The sequence below is a fragment of the Chlamydotis macqueenii genome, chromosome 3, assembly GCF_036417535.1.
Source record: "Chlamydotis macqueenii isolate bChlMac1 chromosome 3, bChlMac1.mat, whole genome shotgun sequence".
Taxonomy (NCBI): Eukaryota; Metazoa; Chordata; class Aves; order Otidiformes; family Otididae; genus Chlamydotis; species Chlamydotis macqueenii.
This window is the reverse complement of record NC_141558.1, coordinates 104,771,616-104,783,934: the sequence shown is the minus strand read 5'-3', so window position 1 is coordinate 104,783,934 and position 12,319 is coordinate 104,771,616. Positions and strand designations below refer to the sequence as shown.

The 12,319-nt window shown below is 43.2% G+C and overlaps 1 long non-coding RNA gene and 1 other non-coding gene across 6 annotated transcripts; both read right to left on the bottom strand.

The window, feature by feature from the left end:
* Positions 1–636: 636 nt before the first annotated feature.
* Positions 637–9,689, bottom strand: LOC147601385 (uncharacterized). Of its 5 annotated transcripts, XR_015258032.1 has the most exons (7): positions 9,404–9,688; positions 8,472–8,576; positions 4,694–4,893; positions 4,013–4,167; positions 3,718–3,876; positions 2,762–2,900; positions 637–1,947 (listed from the first exon to the last, which is right to left on the bottom strand). It is a non-coding gene; the product is annotated as an uncharacterized LOC147601385 (long non-coding RNA). The 5 variants fall into 5 exon arrangements; XR_015258033.1 differs by having other exon boundaries at positions 4,013–4,893; positions 8,472–8,616; positions 9,404–9,689; XR_015258031.1 differs by having other exon boundaries at positions 4,013–4,893; positions 9,404–9,689.
* TRNAL-UAA (transfer RNA leucine (anticodon UAA)) lies at positions 9,401–9,483 on the bottom strand. The gene has a single exon. It is a non-coding gene; the product is annotated as a tRNA-Leu (tRNA).
* Positions 9,690–12,319: the final 2,630 nt, after the last annotated feature.

Sequence of the window (12,319 nt, the reverse complement as noted above, 5' to 3'; positions counted from 1 at the left end):
GTCAGGGCTTCTGCCCTTGCATAGCATGACACTGCCTTGCCACAACCAACCTGTTTTCCCCAACCACTGCTCTTCTTTCCCCGCCCCCCCCCTCCCCCCCAGAATTGTGCTCACAGAACTAAACTCCCTGCTGCACTTTCTACATGTACACAGCACGGTACAAAAGAGGCAACAAAAAGCACTGCAATGCTACAGTGAAGGACTCAGTCTAGGCTCAGTGGCTTGTGAAGGTACCTCTGGACCCTGTAGCCTAGTGGGGCCACCCCAGGCCCTACTGCCCCAGGAAGGGGCCCTGGTTTCTTTGCACAAGGCTCTGGCTGCACCGCTGTTTCACTGCCCACACACAGCTGTCACCCAAAAAAATCCTTCCCCTGGGGCAAGTGCTGGGCTCATTCCGACTTGCAATAACCACTCATAAAATAGCACTGTCACTTTGCAAAACACATGAAAAGGAACCAACGTAGAATACTATTGCACTCCTAAAGGAGTTTATCATAAATGAAGTTGCCAAATTAAATCACAGTCTAAGTAACTGAGGAATCCAAGTTGCCGTTTTAGCTAGATCTAATGTCAGTCATCTCACTAAACAGCATCTGTTTAGGCAGTATGGTCATGCTTGATGAGAAGCACTCCTTTTAGAAATTTTTTCTGTTACTGGTAAAATTAATCTTTGGATAGTTCCCTTTCAAATCCATTTAATAATATCAGTCCTAGAAATAAACAAGGTATTCCCCAAATATTTGTGCTAGAATTTGTTATCCCTGAATCTTTTTTCAAATAAAGGCTCAAATGTAGAATGCAACAGTCACCTGAAACACGACATGTATTTTTGTGAAACACAAGAAAAAGGACCCAAGTGTTTTTCCAAAAGAAATTATCCAGTTCCACCTTGTTAATGCAAACTGGGCCTTTATTTCCAAATAGCCAAGAGTTAATAGTAGTATTGAATTTATCGCTTACATAAAGTTATGGCATGCTAGTTTTTGCAGTTCTACTATTCCCCAAAGAATACTCCATGATTTAAATGATTTGGTGGGATGTGAAAAGGGCTTTCCAAAGAGTCTGCACCCTATGTCTCTTTTTCTGCAGAGACTAACTGCTTATGCATAATTTTATGCATAAGCATTTTATCCATATAGATTTATGTCCCTTCCCATCACAGAATATTAGGATGTCTCTTACAACATTCCCGTGAGATTAAAAAAAAAAAAAATATTGTAGTCCTGCCCTTGCACTAGAAACCCTGCAGTATCCTGTACTCTTTACAGGCCTTAATGGAATTTTTGCCTGAACTGCTTGTATTTTCAATTGCATTTTGTGCTGGTTTGAAGATAAATAGAGGGAGATGACACCGAGGCACAGTAATTTTAAGGGTATAACTATTGTGCAGATGCTACAACTTTAAATATACAAAACAGGCTTCTCTGCTTGTCCAAAACTTCAGTGATAAACAATCTGCTTACACAGTGTCAGCAACAGCATCACTATCCATGAATTTATGTCCATAAACATTGGCTGCAGCAGCAGAGCTAATTGGGTATATCCTCAGAAATGCATCCCATATGTGCATCCCACCTTGCTAAGGGAAGTCAGCTACCTCATTAAGAATTAACTAAGTTATATTGTTTCACACGGATTTTCACACGGATGAAAGACAAGTCTTCAAATCACTTTCTCCGACTGATTTTTTTTTTTTAGCTGAACATATATAATGAGCAAAAAAAATAAGGTTAAAAAATACAGTCCTTTTTCATAACTCAATTTTTACAATTGCCAAAGTAATGACCTACAGACTAGAGCAGGTCACTGCAAACATTAATAGAGGTGGTCAGGGATGGTGATTCAGAAAGATGGTACCTGAGCACTGGTTAACAGATAAATAGCAGCTGGCAACTTCTCGGTCAGTTCCAATGTCTCCCTCCAGAGATACCATCTCTGAGGTTTTGCCTGTGAAGGAAGTGGAACTGCTTTAATTATGCCAGAATATATTTACTACCTGGGAAGTAGTCATGCCAAGACTGTTAATGACAAACAGCACATAAAAGGAAACAATGTACAATGGAAAGTATACACATCCTAGTTTGACAGTTAATATTACCTCAGTGCAATGAAGAAAAAAAAAAAAAGAAAAAAAAAACCCAAAACAAAAAACGCCCACAACATTCCGAGATAGTTAACATTACAATCTAGGCCAATTTCTGGCTATGGAGACAAGCCTGTTAAGGACTTCCAGGTGAATATGAGGTATTGTCTCTAACTCTGGCTCCAAAGGACTCATAAAAGCTCTTTTCAGGGGACTGCGGGTATCACCAGGCACCTTGAGATCTCCTGACACACTCTCTGCAGAGCTCAATCTAAAATAGGGGCACTCTGAAACTGTACTTAAACCCCTCTTTGAGACAACTTACCAAGAAAAGCAACAGGAACAGGCATAGGAAAAGAATCTCTAACCATAACAACTTTTGTGTTTAGAGCATTTTAATGACAGTTCTGAGATGCCCAATCCCACCCCATTCTTATCTCATATTTCATAATACTCTCAAGTTTGTTAATATTTCAGCTGGATACAGTCACCCTACCTTCTTTGTCATGCAGGTCCTTTTCCTTGTGTTGATGGGTGAGCTCTCTCCCTAACTGCTTCATACAGAGAAGAAACCTTATCCCATCCATGATGTCTCTCTGTACTGTCTATTGGGAGACATTAACTGCTCTGTCATCTTAAAGACATTTGACTCAGGCATTCACACCATACAATTCTTACCCTACCTGATAATTCTTTTTTGTAGAAAAATATTTCGTTCAGAGGGGTTGAGCAGGCAGAGACATCACAAAAACTGGATCCAGTTCCTTTCAGCACTTCTTCTTTCCTGATGTGTCAAATAACTTTTGGGGCAGGTCACCTGCATGAATGCAGCACAACAGGTTAGGCATGTCTCAGTCTGTTTTCAGTTACAGAACATTATAGGATTTGTTAACTGGCACAGATATAACCTGCACCGTCACAGTGCTATCAAAATTCAAATTGTGGAAATCATGACTATTAAGCTAGCTAGATAAAAATTAAAACTACATTTAGCCAAGAAACCGTCTATTCTCACAGCAAAGCAAACCATCACTGCAAAACAATAAAAAATAATCAAAAATATTATGATAAAAGGTAGAAGTCATAGTAATTAAATAAATCAGTTATTTCTGTTCTGAATACAGTAACAAAAATACTTGGAAAGAATTACATAAATGAGATTTCCGAACTGTTCATAGGATGAGGAATAATTAGCCACAGCCAGTAAGCAAAGATGGTTCAGGAAGGAGACTACTAACACCTATGTAAACGCAGGTATAAGAATTTTTACCTGCAGTTATTGAGTTGCCAGACCATAGCACTGGATGAAGGTGAGCACCATCTGTTGCATTACCTACCCTCAACTCAACAGCAGATGCAATTTGTTAACGCTACAGCTCCCAGACCATTTTGAAGGAAAACTTGGATCAAATTACACTGGTCTAACCTGCAGATCACGAACTTTATTTGTGATCCCGGAACGGTCTCACAATGAGTAATGCTTTAACAGGACTCTGGCTTAAGCTAAGGCAAAGGTGCTCATTTCTTACTGGATACTAACTGTACATATTTATAAACAAAATATTGCACTGCCTTGGTCTTTATTTGGAAAAAAATAGTTTGAATAATCACTTTCGGTATCTAAAATGAAGCACCTGCTTAGATCTTTGCAGGGGTTTTGTTCTTCTCTCAGAGCTCTCGGTACAATGCGCATGGCAGCAAACCCATGTATCCAGTGGGTGTCCTCCTATGTGCTGTAGCATTTGTAATTCCTTCATTTTATCTTGGGATGTTTAGGAACAAAAACCTAAGCACTGAGAAAACATACAATCATTTAAGATTTACAAGCAGACAGATCTGTAAGTCTGAGACAAATGTAAACATAAGAAAATACCTTAAACACGATAAAGCATTTACTTTTAAGACATTAGAAAAAAAAACTTTATTTACTGTGAGGGTGGTCAAACACTGGCATGGGTTGCCCAGAGAGGTTATGGAGTCTTCATCCTTGGAGATATTCAAAATCCAACTGCTCCAGCTGACCCTCCTCTGAGCCGGGGGGTGGACTAGACAATCTCCAGAGGCGCCTTCCAGCCTCTGCCATTCTGTGATGAATAAAACCAGTTAGCAGATCTGTATTGTCTATGTTAGTGAGCCCAAAACACTAATTTCCCTAATTTCTCATTTATTCACAGAAAAATTATTATAAGGTAATCTCAGCAATTAATTTTAGATCCAAGTAACATGAAATTAATTGGGTTTTGTTACATCTTACTTGGCAATCAAAGACTGAGGGCTGCAAGAGGGAAGCCGTGGAAACGTGCAGTAGAGCCAGGGCAGAGCAAAGACCATGTCTCTGCCTCTTTCAGCAGCAGACAACTGCTAGACCAGCTGGATCTACTTCTTGGTACACAAAAAGCAAAAGGTGGGAGTGTAGCAGAAAATGGCAACGGAGATGTAAGACAGGACAAGTGAAACTAAAACACGTATGCACATCAATCATTAAACATGGATTAGCTGGAAAATAGAACTCATTAACGCAGCCCATGCTTCCCACCAGTGATTCCACTCTCATACAAAAAAGTTTGCAACACATGATGAAACAGAAAGAGACAGGTGCCAGAAATCTACCAAGTCACATGGCCAGGGAGTGATCTCTTGCCAAGAACTGCATGAACCACTTCAGCCAATATTTAAAAATAAGGCAGATGAGGTCTGAAAGAAAGATCCTGTAGCACTTCGAACGCACAAAGAGGGTCATAGTTGGGGAAATGGTGAAGGAGAAGCAGCCATCAAGGAAAATGAAGGAATCTAAGAAGTGCATTCCTCTCCTAAAATCATTAGGGAAAGGAAGGCATTTTTGCAATTGCACATTTAAGACGACCATCTCCAGAACAGCATGCACATTTTCTGTGGTCTTCAGACAGAAACTCCTTTCTGGCAGGAAGAAAGACTCAATTCATTCAGGTAAGTTTAACACAACCAAAAAAAAAAATATACCAGAAAAATGCACGTTAGTGTGCTTTAAGCTCATGCCATAAGATCCCAGAGATCTTAGCTGCAACGTTCTGCATTATGCTGCCTTCATTTCAGGGCATTGAGAGCCCCTCATTTAGGAGGTGCTCTAGTGAACCTTGCTGTAAGGTAAGTTATCACTTGACTGCTTGATTCTTTTTCCAGAGGCTACTGCCACCACAGTGCAAGGGAAAATGTCCCCAAATATTAGGTGATCTAGTGCACAGACCAGTCTTTCAACCCTTTCAGAAACATCCTTTGCTAATAATAGTGTGCTGACGTAAAGTGTTACCACCTCCATATATTCCTCTGATGAGAACTGGCAAAACGGAACGCATGCCCACACCCCTTTACTCCAGTGCAAAGCTACAGCCGCTCGCTCTGCCAGCGAAGGTGGCTTTGAGCTAAAATGCCAGACACTAACTGGAGCAGCTGAAGGGTGGGCACCTGGCCTGTTCTGATGGCCACATTAGGCCATCCTAACCCAGGGAGAGCAACCCTCAGGGTAATGCTGGGGGTGATGATGCTTTAAATGACCAAGGCAAGACTTGCAGAGCTCACTGGTCAGTGGTAAGAGTAAACCTACCTCCATCACCACGTTAAGTCAGAGGGCTTTGTACTGCAGTGATACACAGACCCTTGTTCCGTTCTATCAATGCCATGGTCAGGGCAACCAAGCTCCCTGTACTACCACAGTGCGATTCCCCAGAGCTTGCTGCTTGGACAGAAGTAATCTAGCAGAAAGTCTCTTCTTTGTCTTCATCAAAACCAAGGAAAACTGTTAAGCAACAAAATGTTGCAAGGATCTGTTTGGGAGCGTGTGTTGTAACGCCCTGGCGAAGGTGCCAGAATTAGGTAATGTTGCTAGTGACACTTGTTGCTGTGACTATCGAATGCAACAGAAATGGTTGTAAGAAACAGCAAGTAACACCAGACACAGCCAGCAGATGAACAGCCCAGCAGCTGTTGGAAATGACCCTGTATAAAGACACACGTATAAACATTGACACAACTGTCTACACTACATAGTGGTAATCTCTTAACAAGCATCCTGAGAATGACAAGAATCCAAGAATCCAGAAAACAGAGTCTACTCCTCTTTTTTTTTTTTTTTAACCACACAGGCCCCAAAATGAGAACAATTCAAGAATTAACAAGTACTTTACATGCAGTTACTCCTGCTAACATAACAGACAGGTCTTACTTTACAGACTTTAAATTAGTCTGCAGTAAGAATCAGAGGGATTACTGATCATCCTTCATACAGGATTATGCGCTAGACCAAGAACTTCAGTCTTTTTACACTTTTTTCCTCAATGGGAGATACTGGTCACTGGGAATGATGGAAAAATGGTCTAACTGAAGTAGCAAATTATATGCTGGCATCACACACTAAAATGTAACTGGAAGAAAAAAAAAAAAGCTGCTGGAAGTTTTTAAAAAGAATTAACTGTACTGAAATATCACCTAAATAATATTTCACCAACAGAATGCCTTCTTATTGATTTGACACCCTTCTGTTTATGAAGCAAGACACAATTCTAAGTTAAACTATGGCTTGCTCCTTTCGTGTAAGACTCCCTACCTTGTTCGGCACGTGTCATGTGGTACTTGCTGGCTAACCAGCTGGTCAGTACTTTGCAAAGTCTTCACAGCTCAAAGTGTGGCTCCATACCTTATTTATTTCACGATATTTTCTGAATTCGTTGATATTCTACTCATGAGCTTGTCTAACACAACCAGATTACGTAAGTATCTATTTGAATTCTCCACAAACAAGAATGAATTTCCTTCATAGCAGCCCATTTTGCAGATGTACTTCTATTACCTCTATTTCACACAATGGGAAACTGAGGTATGGAAAGGTTAATTTCAGATATCTCTAATAACTTTGACTGCTCAGAGATACACAATATGAAATTTTTCGGAGACTGCTTAAAATACAGGCGATACAGCGATTTCACCTGTGTTTGTGAAAGCTCTGCATTTCCGCAAATCAGTCTGAGGTTCTCAAGATGCATACCACAGAATAAGGAACATGAAAACGAGTGATTGCTTATGAAAAATCTATTTTAACTGACTAGCTCCTCATCTGAGATGAAATATGCAGTGGCAAAAGAAACACGCCTGGTTCATCAGGGTAGCATTCAACTGTCTGCATACGAAGCTCTTTTTTTATTCCAGTTTCTAACATTAGTCACCACACTTTTTTTTCCCCAATTTCTTCAACAAATGAGGCAAAGATCCTACAGACAATGATCTTTTTAAGAAAAGCAACTCATCCACAGAATGGAGTCCATGGAAAGCAATACTGTTTGAACTAAAGGCCAGAGTATAACAAACGCATATAAGAATGTCAAATTTCAAAGGCACCCACCAGTAACTAATGAGGATTTAATAAGGAAGCTGTTAAAAACAAATAAATAAGAATACCTGCTTGATAAAAAAAAAAAAATCTCCGAAGGAAAGAGCTGTGCCTGTAACAGAAGCACTTCATAAAATCATTACAGTTGGGAAAGACCTCTAAGGTCATCAAGTTCAATCATAAATTTCTAACCAAGCACTCCAGTTTTCTATATTACTTTATCATAAAAATTACCTTTTTTTTTTTTTGGTGGGTGATAGCTGTTCTTGTAAAAACTGTGATTATTTTTACTTTTCTTTTTTTTTTTTTTTTTTTTTTTTCTTTCTCACAATGCTGAACAGCTGCCACTAATTCATCCTGTAGCTGACATTGCTGGGACCAATTTTTCATCAAGACCAGCACTGCATCCCCAAAATCCACATGAGCATTTATTGTACATACAAACATGCTCATAAATAAGCACATAAGCAGAGTTACCCCATTTGTATACAAAGATGTGGGTTTCCAAGGGAAGCATTTTTCCATTATAACATTACAGTTAAAACGTACATTCAAACACACACCCATTTTTACTAATTAGTACCTTAATGAATAATAGGAATGAACATTTACTTAATAAAACATTTGAACCTGGCAGTATTTCTTTTTAATGAACAGTTCTAGAAAGTGCAGTATGTTTTGCAATTACAATTTAACTGTGGGGACAGTAAAAAAAAGACAGTTTCCTAGAAGTTCACCACCAGACCACACTTCTCTTCATAACTCCCTCTTGACTATCATATTTCTCTGCTTATGCCATGTCCACATTTGTGGTACTAAATCATCTTAGGTAACATGTAATAAAATATCCTGTATTTCAGGATATTTCATCTTCTATTTCATGTTGCATTGAAGGCCCACAAGTTGTTATTTCTCTCTTGAGAGTTTATCCTTTATTTAGTCTCTGTATCACATGACATATTTGGACTGAAAGTTTAGAATCATTTTTCACCTCAAATTATCAGGAACAGAGTGGCTAAGAATATTTACCTGTATTAGAATTCAGCTTGGATGCTCTGGCAAACAGAGCGCGTCAGTCTGTGCTTGATTTGTATTTCCCACACTTTTGATATATTGGAACACAATGATACTACCCTGTCAAAAAAACAAACAACACACAAAACAAAAAACAATACTATAGCGAATTAAACATTGGAACATGCATGACAACTGCTACATCTGTCCTGCTAAATAAAACAAAGCCAGGTGGTTAGCTTGAAAACCCCCCCTCAGTCATTCTACTTAGCTTTTAGCTGAACCCCTGGCACAGTCTAGGGTACAGCCAGCACCAGGTTCGCCTTTCCCCGAATGCCCCCAGGTCGGCCTCAGCAGGCTCCACACCCCCAGGGACCCTTTACACCCTCGCCCCGCACCCAAACAGACACACTTCCACCTTGTGGAAGCACTGTGACAGGCCGTCATGCAGCCTTCGAAGTATTCGAAGCGCTTGGAACTAGGAGAAAAAAAAAAAAAAAAAAAAAATTCTGCACAAAAAAAAACCCCACAGGCCCGGAGGCCTTGGCCGCCGAGCAGGGCCGGCAGGGCCCCGTGCCCGCTGCTCTGGGTTCACCGAGGCCTAGGCCCGAGCGGCCTGCGAAAGGCACACCAAAAAAAAAAAAAAAAAGTCAAACAAAAAAAAAAAAACCTATTCAAGATTAAGTTGTGAAACCAACTTTAAGCTAAAGTTACGGTGTTTAAAGCCACGCCCGATGGCCCAGCAGAGTCCGCCAGGCGGGGCTGGCAACTCCGCTCCGGCGTGAGCCGGCCCACGCCGCCAAACGCCCGCAGGCCCGCCTGCCGCCCGCTCCAGCGCCGCTCTCCGCGCACCGGCGGCTCCCCGCTCCCTGCGGCCGCGCCTCCGCCTGGGCACTGCGTCCTCTCCGCCAGTGTAACGGGGCTCCGGAAAAAAAATCAACACTTACCAGGAGTGGGGTTCGAACCCACGCGGACATACGTCCATTGGATCTTAAGTCCAACGCCTTAACCACTCGGCCATCCTGGTGCAGATACTGAACCGCCTCCCAGCCGCTCCTACATACAAGGCCGCGCTCCTGCTCGCCCCCTCGGCCACCCACGACCCTCGGACCGGTGCGGGACACCCCCTCCTGCACCGCGCCGCGCCCTCCCGCCTTTATTTCCAGCGCGGGAGGGCGCAGGGCGGCGCGCGCGGGCGGCCTCTCTCGGCGGCGAACGGGAGGCGGGCGGGCGAGCAGGCAGGACCGGGCTCGGCCCGGCGGGGAACCGCGCTTCGCCCCGGGTTGGTGTCCGCGCCCCTCGCCGTCCCCGGGGCGCGACACCGCCCTCCCCCACCTCAGGCGGGCGGCAGGGCCGGAGCGGAAGGAGATTGGGGGGGCGGGGGAGGTGCGGAAGCCCGCCCCTGAGGGGAGAGCGCGGGCGGCGACGGGGTGCGGGGGCTGCCGCCCTGCGCTCGAAGGAGCGCGGGTTTAGGGGAGGGGGGCGGTGCCGGCCTGGTTCATCGAAGCAAGGCGAGAGCGGCGGCGAAGTTGCACCGATAAGGCTCAGAGCGCCAAAAAGGGACGCAACTCAACTCCCCCCCCGCCCGCCTCCGCCCCGGCGGTGCTGCCAGCCGAAATGCGAACGGACAAGTGCTCTCGGGAAACGCGCTGTTGTGTGCGGACATCTCGCCTCGTTCCTGGCCGGTTCTTACCTGGAATGTATCTTCCCCTGCTAATCGAAGGAAAAAGAAACCAAACAAAGTCCAAAGCTAACAATTAGGCTTAACGAGGGGAAAAATATTGCAGGGGAAAGATTTCTTGCCAATCGGCACTGCACGCCCGGCCTACGGAAGCGCCGATGGCAATGTCCCTGGTTAGAGCCTGCACCGGGGCCTCCCTTCTTCCCCACATCAGAGAGGGAAAGGAAAAGTGCCCCATCGCTGGCCTTCCCCTCCACCGGCTCCCGCTCTCACCGCCTCTGCTGTCCCTCTTCCAGAGGAGAAAATGGACATCCTCAATCCCACCAAACTGCCACCTCTGAGCCTGCCCCTGCAAGATGAGAGACCAGCGCTTGGTGCGGCACAGGCTGGGGATGCTGGACTGTGAGAGCCTCCAGCGAACTGGAGGAGGCACGTGGGGGCCATCTGTCTCTCCCGTACGTGCAACAGGAGCCCAATGCCCTGCTCGGTTGTTAGATACCCTGGTTGTAGGTGGCCCTCTGTAAGGGGTCTGGCCCTCAAATTTGCAGCTGTTAGTGCTCAGAGACTCCCAGTGCCCTAGGTATGCTTGTGAAGGAAAATAATTCTCACATACAAGAAAAATGAATTGCTAACACTTGACATACACGAAGAATGGATGTGAAACTCACACCTCCTTTCTCCTTAGTTTTATTCACATGCTAGAGGCCATGAATGAAAGAACCACTCTTTGACTGGAACTTCCCACTCTGTATCATTTGCTTGAAATGGGCATCATACCATAGCTAGCATCACTCCCAGCTCAGAACAGTTGTGCCTTTCAGCAAAGTATTGAGTAGAGAAATAGCACCAATTAGGTTCTCTCGTCCTCTGTTCACATCTAACACTATTTCCGAGACACACAGTAAAATGTGACTTTTTCCCGTTAAGACTTTGTGCCCTAACAATGTATGCGCTGTAAGGTAACGTGACAGAGGAGCTGTCTTCCACTGGCTGTTACTGGCTTTAGCTCAGCTGTTACGAAGACCCTTTATAATATTCTAGAAACATGGAAGAAGATAGATTTGCTACTGCCTTCTTGCATACTAGAGAAACAAATACCATGGCTCCATGTGAAAACCACATTATGTCAGAAATAGAATAACTGTAATCAGCACATACATATCTGTTAAATTATACTGTTTCCTGCCTTCATTGTAGGTGTGATATTGTCCTAGAAACACAACCATATGTAGTTCTTTCTGTTGTCAAATCAATTCCAAATATCTCCCATGGTTCAAAAATCTAGAGAGAACTTGTTTTGTTTTCAAGAAATTATAAAATACGACTTGGGCTGTGCATTAAAAATATCCATAATGTAGGTTGGCCTCCTTAGGTTAGAAAAGCAGCAGTTTGGCTTAGCTACTCAGTTCAGCCTCCAAAAAAAAAATGATATCTGGGTCTTAAACTAAGAGCTGTACCTTTACTTTGAGAAGTTTCTCCCGACACATGTGCCAGAGAGATGCCTGCTCAAGAGTGCAAGTGTGTCCATAGTCTTGAGTCTCTTGCATTTGAGGTAGTAAGAGATCCACTGCCATTTCTCTAAAATTAAATCCTTTTTTTTAAATCCCTTGAGATGAAATGGAGACTCACACACATATCCAGGAAGTTCATCATCATGTACCAAACATTGTAATTTTTTGCAACAGATTTTTTGCTCTTTTATATTTATGCAATGCTCGCTTACATTTTAAGAAGGAGCAAGGTGTGCCTGGTTGCCAGCTCTCCTTTTTCCTCCTCAGAAAGAACTGAGATTCGTAGTTTGTTGGGTTTTTTTTTGTGAAGCTTCTGCTGCTTTAATTAGGAAACAAAATAACAACCCTAAAAGCTAAAGCAGACCTTCACACGTTCTAACTCAAAACAAGCTATAAGGTTTGCCACATCAAGAAGGGGAAACAAAAAACCCCAACCCATAAAATATGCTACGCACATCTCCATAGGAGTTGTGTTGACTTTTGAAATGAAGAGGCACCGTTCCGCAAGCATCAAGATGTCCACTCTGTGGCTTCTGTTGTCAGTATGCTAACGTATTATCAAGCTACTTTTATCATCTTCTTCCACTCATCCTGTGTGGCATGAGTCTTTGCAACCATAGTATGATGAGGTTTTTTCAAAAGCCTTGTTTAACTGTGACTAGGCGAGTTCA